At 43.1% G+C, this 15,531-nt stretch overlaps 1 pseudogene; it reads left to right on the top strand.

The window, feature by feature from the left end:
- The first annotated feature begins 4,044 nt into the window (after positions 1-4,044).
- LOC115009391 (zinc finger protein RFP-like) lies at positions 4,045-14,816 on the top strand (annotated as a pseudogene).
- The last annotated feature ends 715 nt before the right edge of the window (positions 14,817-15,531 follow it).

Genomic DNA, 15,531 nt, shown 5'->3' with positions numbered 1-15,531 from the left:
TCTTTCATAAATGGGTGCCACCATTCTACCTCTATGTCCCTTGTTGTTCTTAGTTTTCCAACATGCGTGGGGCCATGGGCTTGTTTGATCAACAGGTGACATAGTTTAGCTGGTGCCACGAGTCTGCCATCATGAGCTCTCCAGATTCCTTCAGTCTTGGTGGCTCCCTTATGAGCCCATTGATTATGCTCATAGACTCCTGCTTGTGCTTGCATTTCTTTGATGCTCTCCAAAGTGAGTTGCTCTTGATTTTCACTGTTCAAACAAATCATTTGCTGAGTGTAGCCGCCTGCTACTTTAGCTGCCTTGTCTGCTGCATCATTTCCTTTTGCCACTGCTGTATCAGTTTTCTGATGACCTTTGCATTTCATTATAGCAACATGTGATGGCAGCAGTGCCGCTTTCAGTAGGGCTCTTAATGCTTCAGCATGTTTGACAGGATTTTTGGATGAAGTCAGGAAACCTCTTCTCATCCACTGGGGGCCGTCAATATGGACAGCGCCATATGCATAAGCAGAGTCTGTGTATACATTTATTCTCTGGCCTTCTCCGTGTTTCAATGCTTGTGTTAACGCGACTATTTCTGCAAGTTGTGCAGAGGCTGGCTGTGGAATGATGTGTGCTTCCAAAGTTTGTGTGTTTTCTCCACTTTGTTGCACTACAGCATAGGAAGCTACATTTCCTTCATCTCCTTTGTAGCAGCAGCCATCACTGTATAGAATTTTATCTGGATTATTCAATGGTTCGGTTTCCAAATCTGATCTAATTTTAAGATCTTGTTGTGAGACAAATGCACAGTCATGTGGGTCATGGTTTTCTGAATTCAGTCCTGTTGCCATGTTGATTGTCCCTGCCACATATGTGATGTGGGGCTTAGTTAGTGTTTCTTCTATCTTTACTTTTCTGACTGGAGAAAAAGTGAACGCTTGTGAGTTTAGAAACGCCACTACACCATGTGTAGTGTTTACTTTGAGTGGGTGGCACATCACCACGTGTGCAGTCTTTTGAATTGTCTTTGCTAGAGCAGCCAGGTGTTTTGCACAACCTGTTTGTCCTTGTTCAACATTGTCCAATTTTGAGCTGTGGTACATCAGTACATGTCTTTCTCCCCCTTTTTCTGAAACAGGACTCCATTTACCATCCCTCCTGTTTCAGAAACATCCAAATGAAAATCATCATTGTCGTCTGGGGAGCATAGATGTGCAGCTTGTCCCAAGTCTTGTTTAGTCTTAGTGAAAGCTTCTTCGCCTTCTGTAGTCCAGATGAGCTCAGCAGTGAAGTTTCTGTTTCCTGTTTCTGAGAGCATGTCTCTGAGTGGTTGAGTCAGATTTCCATAATCTGGTACATGAGTCCTACTGTAACCCGTCAATCCAAGAAATGCCAACATGTGTTGTATTGTCTTTGGTTTTCCATGTGATAGGATTGAGGTCCTTTGTGCATTGGTTAGTCAGGCTGTTTGCAGAAATGAGTCTTCCCAAGAAAGTGACTGATCTTCTTGCAACTTGAGTTTTTTCTTTCTTGACTTTGTATCCTGCTTCTGCAAGTAGTGTGAGGAGATTTGCTGTGGCTTCCAGGCAGGATTCAGCACTAGTGCCTGCGAGCAGCAAATCATCAACGTACTGTATCAGAGTTACACCTGGTGGCAGTTGTAAGCTGCTTAAGTCTTTTTTCAGAGCTTGATTGAACAGTCCTGGGCTGTCTTTGTAGCCTTGTGGCATTCTGTTGTAGGTGTATTTCTGTCCTTTATATGTGAAAGAAAATATGTCTTGTACTTCAGGGTCCAATGGTAGACAAAAGAAAGCATTAGCCAGATCTATGACTGTGAAGTATTTGTGTTCAGGATTGAGATTTTGAAGTGCCACATATGGGTCTGGAACAGGTATATTTTGTGACACTGTAGCAGAGTTGATTTTTCTTAGATCATGAACCATTCTCCAGCCTTTGTTGCCAGCTTTTGGGACTGGTAAAATGGGTGTGTTCCAGATGGAGTTTGAGTGTCTGATTACGCCAGCTTCTAGGAGTCCATTGATTGTTGCTCCTATTCCTTCAACCTGCTCTCTTTTTAGGTTATATTGCGGTAACCAACATGATGATTGTTCTGTTTTGAGAGTCACTGAGACCTCATGATGAGGCACAAAACCTACATCATAGTCTCCAGTTGTCCACAAATATGATGGGATATCTTTGAGTGTTTCTTCTGTGTCAGGATGGTTGGTGTGTTCTCTTCCATGGTCTCTTTCCAATTCTTGTTCTTCCAAGATGCAAACATCCATACTGTGGTGAGTGATTTTCCACATTGTCTCATCTTCTGCTCTCCATACGCAGGCAATATTGGTTGGGAGCCAGTTGATTGACATGGCTCTCTTTATCATGGGACCTAAGGACCTTGCTTCAGATCCTACTGCCAATGCCAGTGTGATATGTGGCACTGCTTCAGCTGATAATGCATACCATTGCAGTTGTTCTTTAGTGAGAGCACAGAATGCAGCTACACCTTGAGGTCCCACATAGATGTCCTTGACTTCTATTTGCTCCTTTGTCATGTTTCTTTCTTCCTCCCAGTTTTTCCAGGCTGTCATAGCCCGTTCTATGGCGTGTACTTGAGTATGAATCTGGGGTGCGTAGTACCTCTTTATGTGGATTTGGAGCAGGGTGAGCAGAATGAGAGGGAGAGTGGGCGTTGAGTAGCTTTTCCTCTAATTTTTCCTCGAGTAGTTGGACATGTTTCATCAGATGCTCTAGTCGTTTCTCTGTTTCTCCCTCCTCTACTTCCAGACATCCTCCCTTTATGACCATCACGGGTGCCTGTATTGGAGTGAGATTAACAGGATTGTGACTGGGTGCATATGCTGGAGGGGCGGAGACTTGTGTCAAATCTGGGTAGAGTTGAGGTGTAGGCTGGACAGGTGTAGTTTCTTCATGTTTGGTGCCTTTTTCTTCTTCTTTTGCTTCCCTGATTACACAAATTGTCTCAGGTGCGGTCTAAGGTATGTTCTTGAAGAGTAGAAGGAGATGCATAGCTCTGGATTTTCTGTTTGCAGCTTTCAATGCGGCTTTCTTTGCAGCTCCAAATCTTTGTTTTTCTCCTGTCTTCTCCCATGCTGCCATCTTTTGTCGATATTCGCCATTTTAAAAGTCGTAAACTGCCCTTCTTTGGTCCTCATTTGGACCTGGTTGATCATCAGTTGGAAACAATCCTCTTTCTTGCCATGCGAGTAGTAGCTTTTCTGTCTTTGCTCGAACCTTCTTTCTTTCACTCGGTTTGGTGCAGGCATCCAATCGTTGGTACATTTGTTCTTTGTACTGTGCTGTGGACACAACCTTGACTTGCTTTGAGCTTTCAGATGGATCCATCATGTTGAAAATTTGAAATTCCTCAAATGTTGTTCAGTCAGTGGAGATACTCAAAATTCAAATAAATTGAGCGCAAAATGAAAATAAAAATTAGAAATAAAAAATGTTTAAAGTTCAAAAATTAATTGAGCGAGAAATAAAATTAAAAGCAAAAAATGTTTACGTTTTAAATCTAAAATAGAAACAAAATTAAAAAGTTGTTTACGTTTTAAATCTAAAATGAAATAAAAAATGTTTGTTTAAATCTGAAATAGAAAATAAAAATTGGAAGTTTAAATCTGGAATCAGAAATAAAAAGAAAACATGTAAATCAAAACCATAAAATGTAAATCTGAAATATAAGTATAATCAAAGGCAGGACTTATTCAAACTTTTTCTCTAATGGGCAATTAGTGACAATTATTATAATTATAACTCTTAGTAGTTATTTGAATTTGGGTGTAAATTCAATTTTGTCCACCATATGTCCACAACAAGAGGGTCAAAGTTCAACTTAAGTGTACTCGGTCAAAGGCCAATGGTACCGGAAACCAAAAAAAACTTTTTAACTTACGGAAATATAAAAAACAGGAAATGGACTACAAGTCAAGTCAATGAAACTACAAATGTTCTTGCGGCTTTGTCCCTTTGGAACTCCTGGTGGAGAACTTACTGTATTACAAAAACAGGAAATGGAATCGAATCAATGGAGCTACTGTTACAGCGCACACACTCCGTGTAGGAGTACATCCCTGGAGCCGGAGCCTTGTATTCGTTACTTTTTATCAATACACAAACTCTTCGTTGTAATGCCCAACCCCAAATGTTATCAGCGTGAGACTCAAGGTTCTGTTTGTTCTGAGGTGCTTTCGAAAGTCGAACAACTTCTTGGCGTTTGTATACGCTCGAGTTGCCGGCCTTGTTAAACACTGGTACCAACTAGTTCCTTCTGGTGAGACTTTTTTCAACTTTTAATAACACCAACACCTTCCCGTGATTCCCCTTTATCTATCGATAGTCAAACAGTCAGTTTGCACGGTTAAATCTTCCGCTACAAACGTAAATGTAACCCCAAACAAGCGTTAGCTCCACGTTAGCTTCAGGCGGGCGCCTCATTATACATTTGTGCAGAAATACATGTTGTGCAATAATACATTTAGATTGAGGTGGACGAGTACATGTGATAATCATTAAATGTGACACAATACAATCAGGAGTTTATTTACTTCTCATTATCAAATAATTCATGGGTCATTGTGTCCAGATTGAACTTCTCTAAGATTGTACTGTCATGGCTGCACCCTTGTACTTAACCTGTTACTGATATGAACAACAACTGAACAAGTGACCACTTCAGTTTGCTTCCTGTATACCTGTTATTCCAAAAGTAATGAAGAGGGGAGGGTTGCTCAATCTCACAGCATTAATACAACGTAATTGCTCTATAATTACTGTGTTCAAAAGAGTATGATAATCACATTTGTTGATAATAAAGATGGTGTCTAAAGAAGATTATATGTCCCTCATTTTCAAAAACATTCTGCCGAATCTGGTGGGCCTCAGTGAAAAACATTACCACATATAAGGAAGAAATCTGAAAGTTAACTGATGTTTCACTCGGTTTCTTCTGTTCCCAGTGTGTAGACATGGCTACAGTCAGCTCTCTGCAATCTGAAGACCAGTTCCTGTGCTCCATCTGTCTGGATGTGTTCACTGATCCAGTCAGTACACCATGTGGACACAACTTCTGCAAAAACTGTATCAATGCACACTGGAATACTCATTACCAGTACCTGTGTCCGATGTGTAAAAAGGTTTTCAGCACAAGACCTGAGCTCCATGTCAACACTTTCATCTGTGAGATGGTTGTTCAGTTCAGAGAGTCAGAGCAACAGAAAACCAGCAGCAGCAGCAGGTCAGAGAAACAAGTTGATAAACCAGGAGAAGTTCCCTGTGACGTCTGCACTGGAACCAAACTGAAGGCTCTGAAGTCCTGTCTGGTGTGTCTGACCTCCTACTGTGAGACTCACCTGGAGCCTCATCTCACAGCGTCAAGCCTGAAAAGACATCAGCTGATCGACCCTGTGGAGAATCTGGAAGACAGGATGTGTATGAAGCACGATAAACCTCTGGAGCTGTTCTGTAAGACCGACCAGACATGTGTCTGCATGCTCTGCACAGTTTTAGACCACAAGATGCATGATGTTGTTCCTCTGAAAGAAGGATATGAAGGAAAGAAGGCCGAGCTGGGGAAGACAGAGGTTAATGTTCAGCAGATGATCCAGAAGAGACGACTGAAGATTCAGGAGATCAGTCAGTCGACCTCAGTAACAAAGATGCAGACAGAGAGGTGGCAGAAGGTGTTCAGGTCTTCACTTCTCTTAAGGAGTCTGTTGAGAGAGGACTGGACGAGCTCATCGACACGATCAAGGAGAAGCAGAAAACAACAGAAAAACAGGCCGAAGCTTTAATCAAAGAGCTGGAACAGGAAATCTATGAGCTGATGAAAAGAAGCAAGGAGATGGAAGAGCTTTCACGTACTGAAGACCACCTCCAGCTTCTCCAAAACTTACCATCAGGGAGAGCTGCTCCACCCAACAAGGACTGGACAAAGGTCAGAGTCTGTCCATCATATGAGGGGACTGTGGTGAGAGCTGTGGCTCAGCTGGAGGAGACACTCAGTCAAGAGATGAAGAAGCTGATTGAAGCTGAGCTGAAGAGGAACCAGAAGTATGCAGTGGATGTGACTCTCGATCCTGATACAGCACATCCCAGCCTCATCTTGTCTGGTGACAAAAAACAAGTGAGTCATGGTGATGTGAAGAAGAATCTCCCAGACAACCCAAAGAGGTTTTCTAAATGTGCTAGTGTTTTAGGAAAGCAGAGTTTCTCTTCTGGTAGATTTTACTTTGAGGTTCAAGTTAAAGGGAAGACTGACTGGATCTTAGGAGTGACCAGAGAGTCGATCAACAGGAAGGAAACTGTCCCACTGAGCCCTCAGTTTGGTAACTGGACTATATGGTTGAGAGATAGAAATGTGTACAAAGCTCTTGATGACCCTTCAGTCCTTCTCTCTCTGAAGTCTCAGCCTCAGAAGGTGGGGGTGTTTGTGGATTATCAGGAGGTTCTGGTCTCCTTTTATGACGTAGATGCTGCAGCTCTCATCTACTCCTTTACTGGCTGCTCCTTCACTGAGAAACTCTTCCCGTACTTCTGTCCTGGTCTGAATTATGGTGGTAAAAACTCTGCCCCGCTGGTCCTCTCTCCGAAGTAGACTGTTCATTTTATTTGTTACAGTTAAAACTCCAGACTCAGAATATAATCCACAATCATATTTATCATAATCTCCTAGATTACACCTTCTTAATCTAAATCCCTACGTAAAGCTTCCTGGTGTCCAGCAGGACCATGGCAGCAGGGGCAGCAGGGGCAGCAGGCGCAGCCACGATTCCTGATCCTGATGTGTCATAGTCTGCTCCAGTACTTCTTACCTCAGCCCAGTACTTTTCCACACCCCGCCTCCTTTTCACCTCACCTCACCAGCCAGCCACTCCCACCTCATCACCTCACCTTGGGCTCAGGCTGCTGCCAATTAATCAAGCCCTTATTTAAGCCTCTCCCAGTCACTCACTCAGTGCCAGATTGTACTCTGTATCATGCATGTCTTTCCAGGGCGCTTCCCCAAACAGATCTCTTGTTGCCGACCCTGCCTGCCCCTGACTTGCCTGCTTTGTCGGTTTCCCGACCAAGCCTATTTTGGACCTGTCTGCCTTGTCTGTTTCCCGCCCACCAGTTTTGATGCTGAGCCATTGCCAGGCGGACCTGAGCCCATGCAAGTGGGGCGCACCAGCCTCACCTCAGAGGAACGTGAGCACTGTAGACGAAGAAACCTCTGTCTATACTGCGGTCAGGGTGGTCGTTTCCAGATGCCCAGCAAAAGACCGGGCTCTTCCCCAACCAAAGACCCCTGTGTCACGTTCGACTGCTGTTGACTGACGGGTCCCACGCCCTCGCTACGTTCATTGACTCCGGGGCTGATGTTAGCCTCATGGACGAGGACCTTGCCTTGCAGCTGGGGATTGACCGGGTTCTTCTGCCGGTCCCCGTTCCGGCCAGGGAGTTATTGGCCATTAAGCTGGCGCTGGAGGAATGGCGTCACTGGCTCGAGGGGACCAAGCTGCCTTTTCTGGTTTGGACTGACCACAAGAATTTGGCGTACATCCAATCAGCCAAGAGACTGAACTCCCGGCAGGCCAGGTGGTCCCTATTCTTCACCAGGTTCAACTTTTCTCTGTCCTACCGGTCTGGTTCCCACAACATTAAACCAGACGCCCTGTCCCGTCTGTTTGTGGGAGGGGAGGACTCCATCACCGAGCCGGATCCCATCCTTCCAGTACCCCGCTTGATTGCCTCTCTCACTTGTGAGGTGGAGGAGAGGGTTAAAGCCGCCTTGAACGATCAGCCCGGTCCTAGTTCCTGCCCGCCGGACCGCCTATTTGTTCCTCTGGATCTTAGATCTGACGTCATTCAATGGGCCCACAGTTCCCGGCTCGCCTGCCACCCTGGGATCCAACAGACTAAGGAGGTTCTTCTACGGAGATTCTGGTGGGCCACCCTGGAGGAGGACACTCGTGGGTTCGTCAATGCGTGTCTCATTTGTAGTCAGCACAAGCCGTCTCACCAAGCTCCTGCCGGCCTTCTGCTACCTCTACCAGTGCCCCATCGTCCCTGGTCCCACATCTCTCTCTTGACTTTGTAACCGGCTTGCCTATGTCCAACGGTCATACCACCATCCTGACTATAGTTGACCGGTTCAGCAAGATGGCCCACTTCGTGTCGCTGCCAAGCTCCCGTTGGCCAAGGAGACTGCGGAACTGGTTCTGCTGCATGTCTTTCGACTCCATGGACTCCCTACCGATGTGGTCTCCGACCGAGGACCCCAGTTCACGTCCATATTCTGGAGGGAGTTTTGTTCGCTCCTGCGGGCCACCATCAGCCTATCTTTTGGATTCCACCCACAATCAAATGGGCAGACAGAACGGAAAAATCAGGAGATGGAGACAGCACTTTGGTGCATGATTTCCAAACATCCTTCGGCCTGGTCTCAGCAGCTCCTGTGGGTGGAATATGCCCACAATACCCTGGTCAGCTCAGCCACTGGACTGTCCCCATTTCAGTGTTCCTACGGGTTCCAGCTGCCACTGTTCACGGCATTGGAGAAAGAGGTCTCCTGTCCTTCCGTCCAGGCTTTCATTAACCGCTGCCACCGAACCTGGACCCAGGCTAGAGCTACTCTCCTCCGCTCGACGGACCGGTACGTCATGGCTGCCAACCGCCACCGCACCATCGCCCCCAAATTCCTAGTGGGTCAGAAAGTGTGGCTGTCCACTCGGGACATCCCGTTACGGGTAGAATCTAAAAAATTGGCGCCTCGGTTCATCAGCCTGTTTGAGATCCAGGAAGTTATCAACCCCGCGGCAGTCAAACTAAAGTTGCCCCGTTCCATGCGGATACATCCGACCTTCCACGTTTCCAGGGTTAAACCTGTGCGGGAGAGCCCACTGGTCCCAGCTGCTCCGCCTCCCCCGCCGCCTCGCTTCAACGATGGCGGTCCTGTATACACCTTTCGCCGCCTCCTTCGTTCCGCCGGGGAATGGGTCTGCAATACCTGGTGGACTGGGAAGGTTATGGTCCTGAGGAAAGGTGTTGGGTTCCTGCGCAACATGTCCTGGATGCCCGGTTGATCAGGGAGTTTCACCGTCGGCAGCCTGAGCAACCAGCTAAGCCACCCCACCATTGGGGGTCCCATCTCGACTGGCTTGCCCCCCTTCTTCGTCCGAGGCATCTGACGAGGAGGAGACACCCCCGGAGGCTGAGGAGGAACGGATGGACGTTTCCTTGTTCTTGTCAATACATGTGCCGCTGCATTTTGGATCAACTGAAGAGTCTTAAGCGAATTTTTGGGACAACCTGATAATGAGTTGCAGTAATCCAGCCTTGAAGTAACAAATGCATGGATTAGTTTTTCTGCATCATTTTGAGACAGGATGTGTCTTATTTTTGCAATGTTACGTAGATGAAAGCAGGCAGTCCTTGAGATTTGTTTTATGTGTGAGTTAAAAGACAGATCCTGATCAAAGATGACACCAAGATTCCTAACAGTGGTGCTGGAGGCCAAATTAATGCCATCCAGAGCTTCTATGTTATTAGAAAATGCGTTTTGGAGGCGTTTAGGGCCAAGTATTGTAACTTCAGTTTTGTTTGTGTTTAACATCAAAAGTTGCAAGACATCCACGTTTTTATGTCCTTAAGGCTTGAAGTTTAGCCAATTGATTGGTGTCGTCTGGTTTAATTGATAGATATAATTGGGTATCATCCGCATAACAATGAAAGTTTATAGAGTGGTTCCTTATAATATTGCCCAAAGGAAGCATATATAAGGTGAATAGAATCGGTCCAAGTACAGAACCCTGCGGAACTCCAAGAGTTCCTGACTTTGGCTGTCATAGAGGATTTATCATTAACACATACAAATTGAGATCGCTCAGATAAATAGGACTTGAACCAGCTTAGTGCGGTTCCTTTTGTGCCAACACCATGTTCCAGTCTCTGTAGTAGAATGTCCTGATCAACAGTGTCGAAAGCAGCACTGAAGTCTAACAAGACAAGAACAGAGACAAGTCCTTTGTCTGATGCCAATAGAAGGTCATTGGTAACTTTCACCAGTGCCGTCTCTGTGCTATGATGAACTCTAAATCCAGTTCAATACCAGGCTGCCACCATTGTACCCCTGAGCAAGGTACTTAACCCTGAGTTGCTCCATGGAGACTGTCCCTGTACTTAGTTCAATGTAAGTCGCTCTGGATAAGAGCCTCTGCTAAATTACCTGTAATGTAAATGTAATGTAACACGAGAGGAAAGCTTCAACGTCACATTCCTCAAATGAAACTGAAGGTTTGTCAGAGCTGCAAGTAAGACGAGTGTTTCTGGTGATAATAAGAACTTTAGTTTTTCTTTTTCTCTAATCACAAAGTTCAAACTTTTTTATTTTATGCTAGCAATAAAAACATTGTGTTTACATAAAAAGAAAAATTGTAATAAACATTCTTTAATATAGCCCACAATAAAGGTTACGTAGGTCTACTTATAAAATAGTCCCCGATACAATAATGTGATTGTGAGAGAAACCAAACAAGAAGACTAACGGGTAACTGCCTTTTTAATCATGAGGATCTCTGTGGTACGGTAACGTACGGGGAGACAGACAAATATGATTTGATGAAAATTATGTAACTAGCCTCCTGGACAGTCTAATTTAGAGGCATAGTGAACAACCAGCTTCTGTTCTTAATGATTTTGTGGGCAGTCGTGAAAAACATGAACACAAATAAGCAAAAATCCTGCAATTCAAGCGTTGTTTTTTCCACACTTTTTACTTTTCTATTTTTTAAAATTTATTGTGGCACACAACATTTTATATACTATATTAATTATTAGCAAATGATTTGTAAATCTTTAAGAAATCGTTTGTAAAAAAAGGTATAAACTTTATTTATATAGTTTATACTTTGTCAGTGGTTAATAATTGGATTCTGGTCCATCTTCTAGTCTATACATGTAATGTCTATAGATGTTTCACAAAGGACTTCTGAAAGGTTTTCAAATCCTTTGGTTATCATTAACAAATACTTAATTTAGTATATGAAATGATATGTGTACACCAATATAGTGTTAATAAATAGCCTTGTGTACTAATGTAATCAGAATGTGTTGTTATACAATATATAATCTATAAACTAATTATTTCATACTACACAAACTAATGATAACATAACATACATTATAGCATTACTAGTAATTAGCAAACGTATGTTATTATCATGTCATTGTTTGTTAACTGTAAAAAACCCAAAGAAACAAACATTTTTTAATTAATTATCATGTTGGCCTGCACTAACGTTAAGCTAACCAGCCGCCGGAAGCAACACACCTAACGCTTCAGGTGTTATACCTTCAGAATAAAAGCGCCATCTCCGTAAACTCTTTTTATAATAGTAAAAGTACTAATATAATACAGTAAAAATACTAGACTACAGGTAAAAGCCCTGCATTCAAACGCAAACTTCATTGATGTTTGTAGATATTAACAAACAAACATTCCTTTAAAGAATCATAAAGTAGACCAGTGGGTTCTGTAAAACATGTAACAAGAAAGAGACATAAAGAAAAGAAACGAAATAACAAGTCAAAGAAGCCAGACACCTTCAGTGCTTTGCTCCCTCAATATTATATTAATCCTGTGCCGAAACTATAGTTTTATTCTATATTATAGATAATAAAACAGGAAACAGAAGAGGCGGAGCGACACGAGAGGAAAGCCTCAACGCCACGTTCCTCAAACGAAACTGAAAGTTTGTCAGAGCTGCAGGTAACACGAGTGTTTCTGTCTAAAGAATAAAGAGTATATAAAGTCCATCAAGACTTTCTCAGCAACACAACAGAGTCTCTAACAAACACTGGTGAGTACAGCTGATAATAATTACTGTTTTAACAACCTGAGCTCTCTTTTCTTTCTTTTCTCTACTCAGAAAGTTTTTACTTTTTTGTTTTACTCTAGTGATCAAAAATAGTTTTGCTAAAAACAATAAACTTTCTTTAATGTATTTAACCAAAAGCCCACAGATAAGGTAATGTGTTATTAAATAGTCCCAGATGCAATAATGTAATTGTGAGTGAATAAAGTCTCAGAATAAAGCCGGTAACAGATTAGGAATCATGAGGAGTTTGTAAAATCATTAAAGCATAACAATATTTTAAGTAACAGAAGTGTCGTTAGAGGGGGACAACAAGAATACTGGGTTAACGTTCATAATTATGAGGATCTTTGTGGTACAGTAACATGGGGAGACAAAGAAATATTACATGGTGAAAATAATGTCTCATTTACAGGTTAGTGACCAACCAGTTCATGTTCTCTGGATTAGCAACAATGTAGTGGCCACATACAATCACACTGTAAAGGTTATCAAATAATTCATGGGTCATTGTGTCCAGATTGAATTTCTCTAAGATTGTACTGTCATGGCTGCACCCTAATAAAGATGGTGTCTAAAGAAGATTATATGTCCCTCATTTTCTAAAACATTCTGCCGAATCTGGTGGGCTTCAGTGAAAAACATTATCACATATAAGGAAGAAATCTGAAAGTTAACTGATGTTTCACTCTGTCTCTTCTGTTCCCAGTGTGTAGACATGGCTACAGTCAGCTTTCTGCAATCTGAAGACCAGTTCCTGTGCTCCATCTGTCTGGATGTGTTCACTGATCCAGTCAGTACACCATGTGGACACAACTTCTGCAAAAACTGTATCAATGCACACTGGAATACTAATGACCAGTGTCTGTGTCCGATGTGTAAAAAGGCTTTCAGCACAAGACCTGAGCTCCATGTCAACACTTTCATCTCTGAGATGGTTGTTCAGTTCAGAGAGTCAGAGCAACAGAAAACCAGCAGCAGCAGCAGGTCAGAGAAACAAGTTGATAAACCAGGAGAAGTTCCCTGTGACGTCTGCACTGGAAGCAAACTGAAGGCTCTGAAGTCCTGTCTGGTGTGTCTGACCTCCTACTGTGAGACTCACCTGGAGCCTCATCTCACAATGTCAGGCCTGAAAAGACATCAGCTGATCGACCCTGTGGAGAATCTGGAAGACAGGATGTGTAAGAAGCACGATAAACCTCTGGAGCTGTTCTGTAAGACCGACCAGACATGTGTCTGCATGCTCTGCACAGTTTTAGACCACAAGATGCATGATGTTGTTCCTCTGAAAGAAGAATATGAAGGAAAGAAGGCCATGCTGGGGAAGACAGAGGTTAAAGTTCAGCAGATGATCCAGAAGAGACGACTGAAGATCCAGGAGATCAAACAGTCAGTCGACCTCAGTAACAAAGATGCAGACAGAGAGGTGGCAGAAGGTGTTCAGGTCTTCACTTCTCTTATGGAGTCTGTTGAGAGAGGCCAGGCCAATCTCATCAACACGATCAAGGAGAAGCAGAAAACAACAGAAAAACAGGCCGAAGCTTTCATCAAAGAGCTGGAACAGGAAATCTATGAGCTGATGAAAGAAGCAAGGAGATGGAAGAGCTTTCACGTACTGAAGACCACCTCCAGCTTCTCCAAAACTTACCATCAGGGAGAGCTGCTCCACCCAACAAGGACTGGACAAAGGTCAGAGTCCCCCCACCATCATATGAGGGGACTGTGGTGAGAGCTGTGGCTCAGCTGGAGGAGACACTCAGTCAAGAGATGAAGAAGCTGCTTGAAGCTGAGCTGAAGAGGAACCAGAAGTATGCAGTGGATGTGACTCTCGATCCTGATACAGCACATCCCAACCTCATCTTGTCTGGTGACAAAAAACAAGTACGTTTTGGTGATGTGGAGAAGAATCTCCCAGACAACCCAAAGAGGTTTTCTGTCAATCCCTGTGTTTTAGGAAAGCAGAGTTTCTCTTCTGGTAGATTTTACTTTGAGGTTCAAGTTAAAGGGAAGACTGAATGGGATTTAGGAGTGGCCAGAGAGTCGATCAACAGGAAGGGAAACATCCCACTGGACCCTGAGTTTGGTTACTGGACTATATGGTTGAGAGATAGAAATGTGTACAAAGCTCTTGATGCCCCTCGAGTCCGTCTCTCTCTCTGAAGTCTCGGCCTCAGAAGGTGGGGGTGTTTGTGGATTATCAGGAGGGTCTGGTCTCCTTTTATGACGTAGATGCTGCAGCTCTCATCTACTCCTTTACTGGCTGCTCCTTCACTGAGAAACTCTTCCCGTACTTCTACCCGGGTCTGAATTATGGTGGTAAAACCTCTGCCCCGCTGGTCCTCTCTCCGAAGTAGACTGTTCATTTTATTTGTTACAGTTAAAACTCCAGACTCAGAATATAATCCACAATCATATTTATCATAATCTCCTAGATTACACCTTCTTAATCTAAATCCCCTCATGACAAGGGGTCAATATTAATCAATATCTCTGTTTGTAAAATATGGGATTTGGGTAAATGTGTGTTTATAATTGCGAAAACATTATCTGTGAACAAGTCTCCACTCTATCTGCAGCATCACAGACTGGCAATCATGTACAGACCACCCCACACCCTGGGATTATAAAACTCCACCCTTCAGGCCTCAATGGACTTTTCACTTCTATGTCACTTTATTCAATTAATATTATATGTTTGGTTTAAAAGTTAACGATTGTTTTGTATTTGTTATGTTAGATTCCAGAGATTATTCCTATGTTGGGAATAAAAAGTGTGAAATTACATGTGGATGCATCAATGATGTCAAATTAAATTACGACCAAATGTATTATTTGTTGGTATTATATTCATCTGTAATATTTTTCTTTGATGTTCTTTTGTGTAGAAAAATCATCCACCAGCCAACATCCATCTGTAACCTGTTTGATTCCAATAAATTGTTAAATGGCCTTCTGGATGGAGTGTTTGAATGTGCACACTTTCATTCATCAGGTGGACACAAACACCGGTCCTGATGAAGGCTCGTGTTGCTCTGCTGGATGTGTAAACGGGCAACTGTTTGCTAACACATCGGAAGTGTGTCGGGGTTTTAGCGGGGTGTAAAAGAAAAATACAAACTTTTAATGTAATCAACACTTCCAGCGCACAAGTCAGCTGTTAAATGCCTACTGATAAAAAAAAAGCTCAAGATTAAAAAGGTCTCGTCTCAGCTGTTGCCAGGAAGATCTCCAATATGGCTGCCAGAGAAAACAGATCACTCCACACCCCTAATCAGATACAACATATGCATGAATTATTAATTATAATAATTCAGTTAGGATCGTTTTGTCAAATTAATAACATATTTAGTTGTTGGTTTGACTTTGTATAAAGTACCTGTCAATCATCTTGGGAGTGTTAACAGGTTTAAATCCGGTATAAACTCTGATGGTCCGGCTACTCTTTTTACAATTACACTTAAATCACACACTGTGTCTTAGATGATCACGAGAACAAGTTGTGCTGAGAAATGTCTCACTTCCTTTTTCTGGGTTCTTGTCACAAGGTTCATTAATGAGTCACGCCCAAAGAAGTCAAAATGTCAGCTGGTTAAATAAAATAAAACTGAGCTGAACTTTGACTGATGATGAGATTGTTGCATCACACTTGCATTAAATCACAATT

This window comes from Cottoperca gobio, chromosome 1, assembly GCF_900634415.1.
Source record: "Cottoperca gobio chromosome 1, fCotGob3.1, whole genome shotgun sequence".
Classification (NCBI taxonomy): domain Eukaryota; kingdom Metazoa; phylum Chordata; class Actinopteri; order Perciformes; family Bovichtidae; genus Cottoperca; species Cottoperca gobio.
Note: the sequence above shows the minus strand (reverse complement) of the source record. Positions and strands in the feature narration are given on the sequence as shown.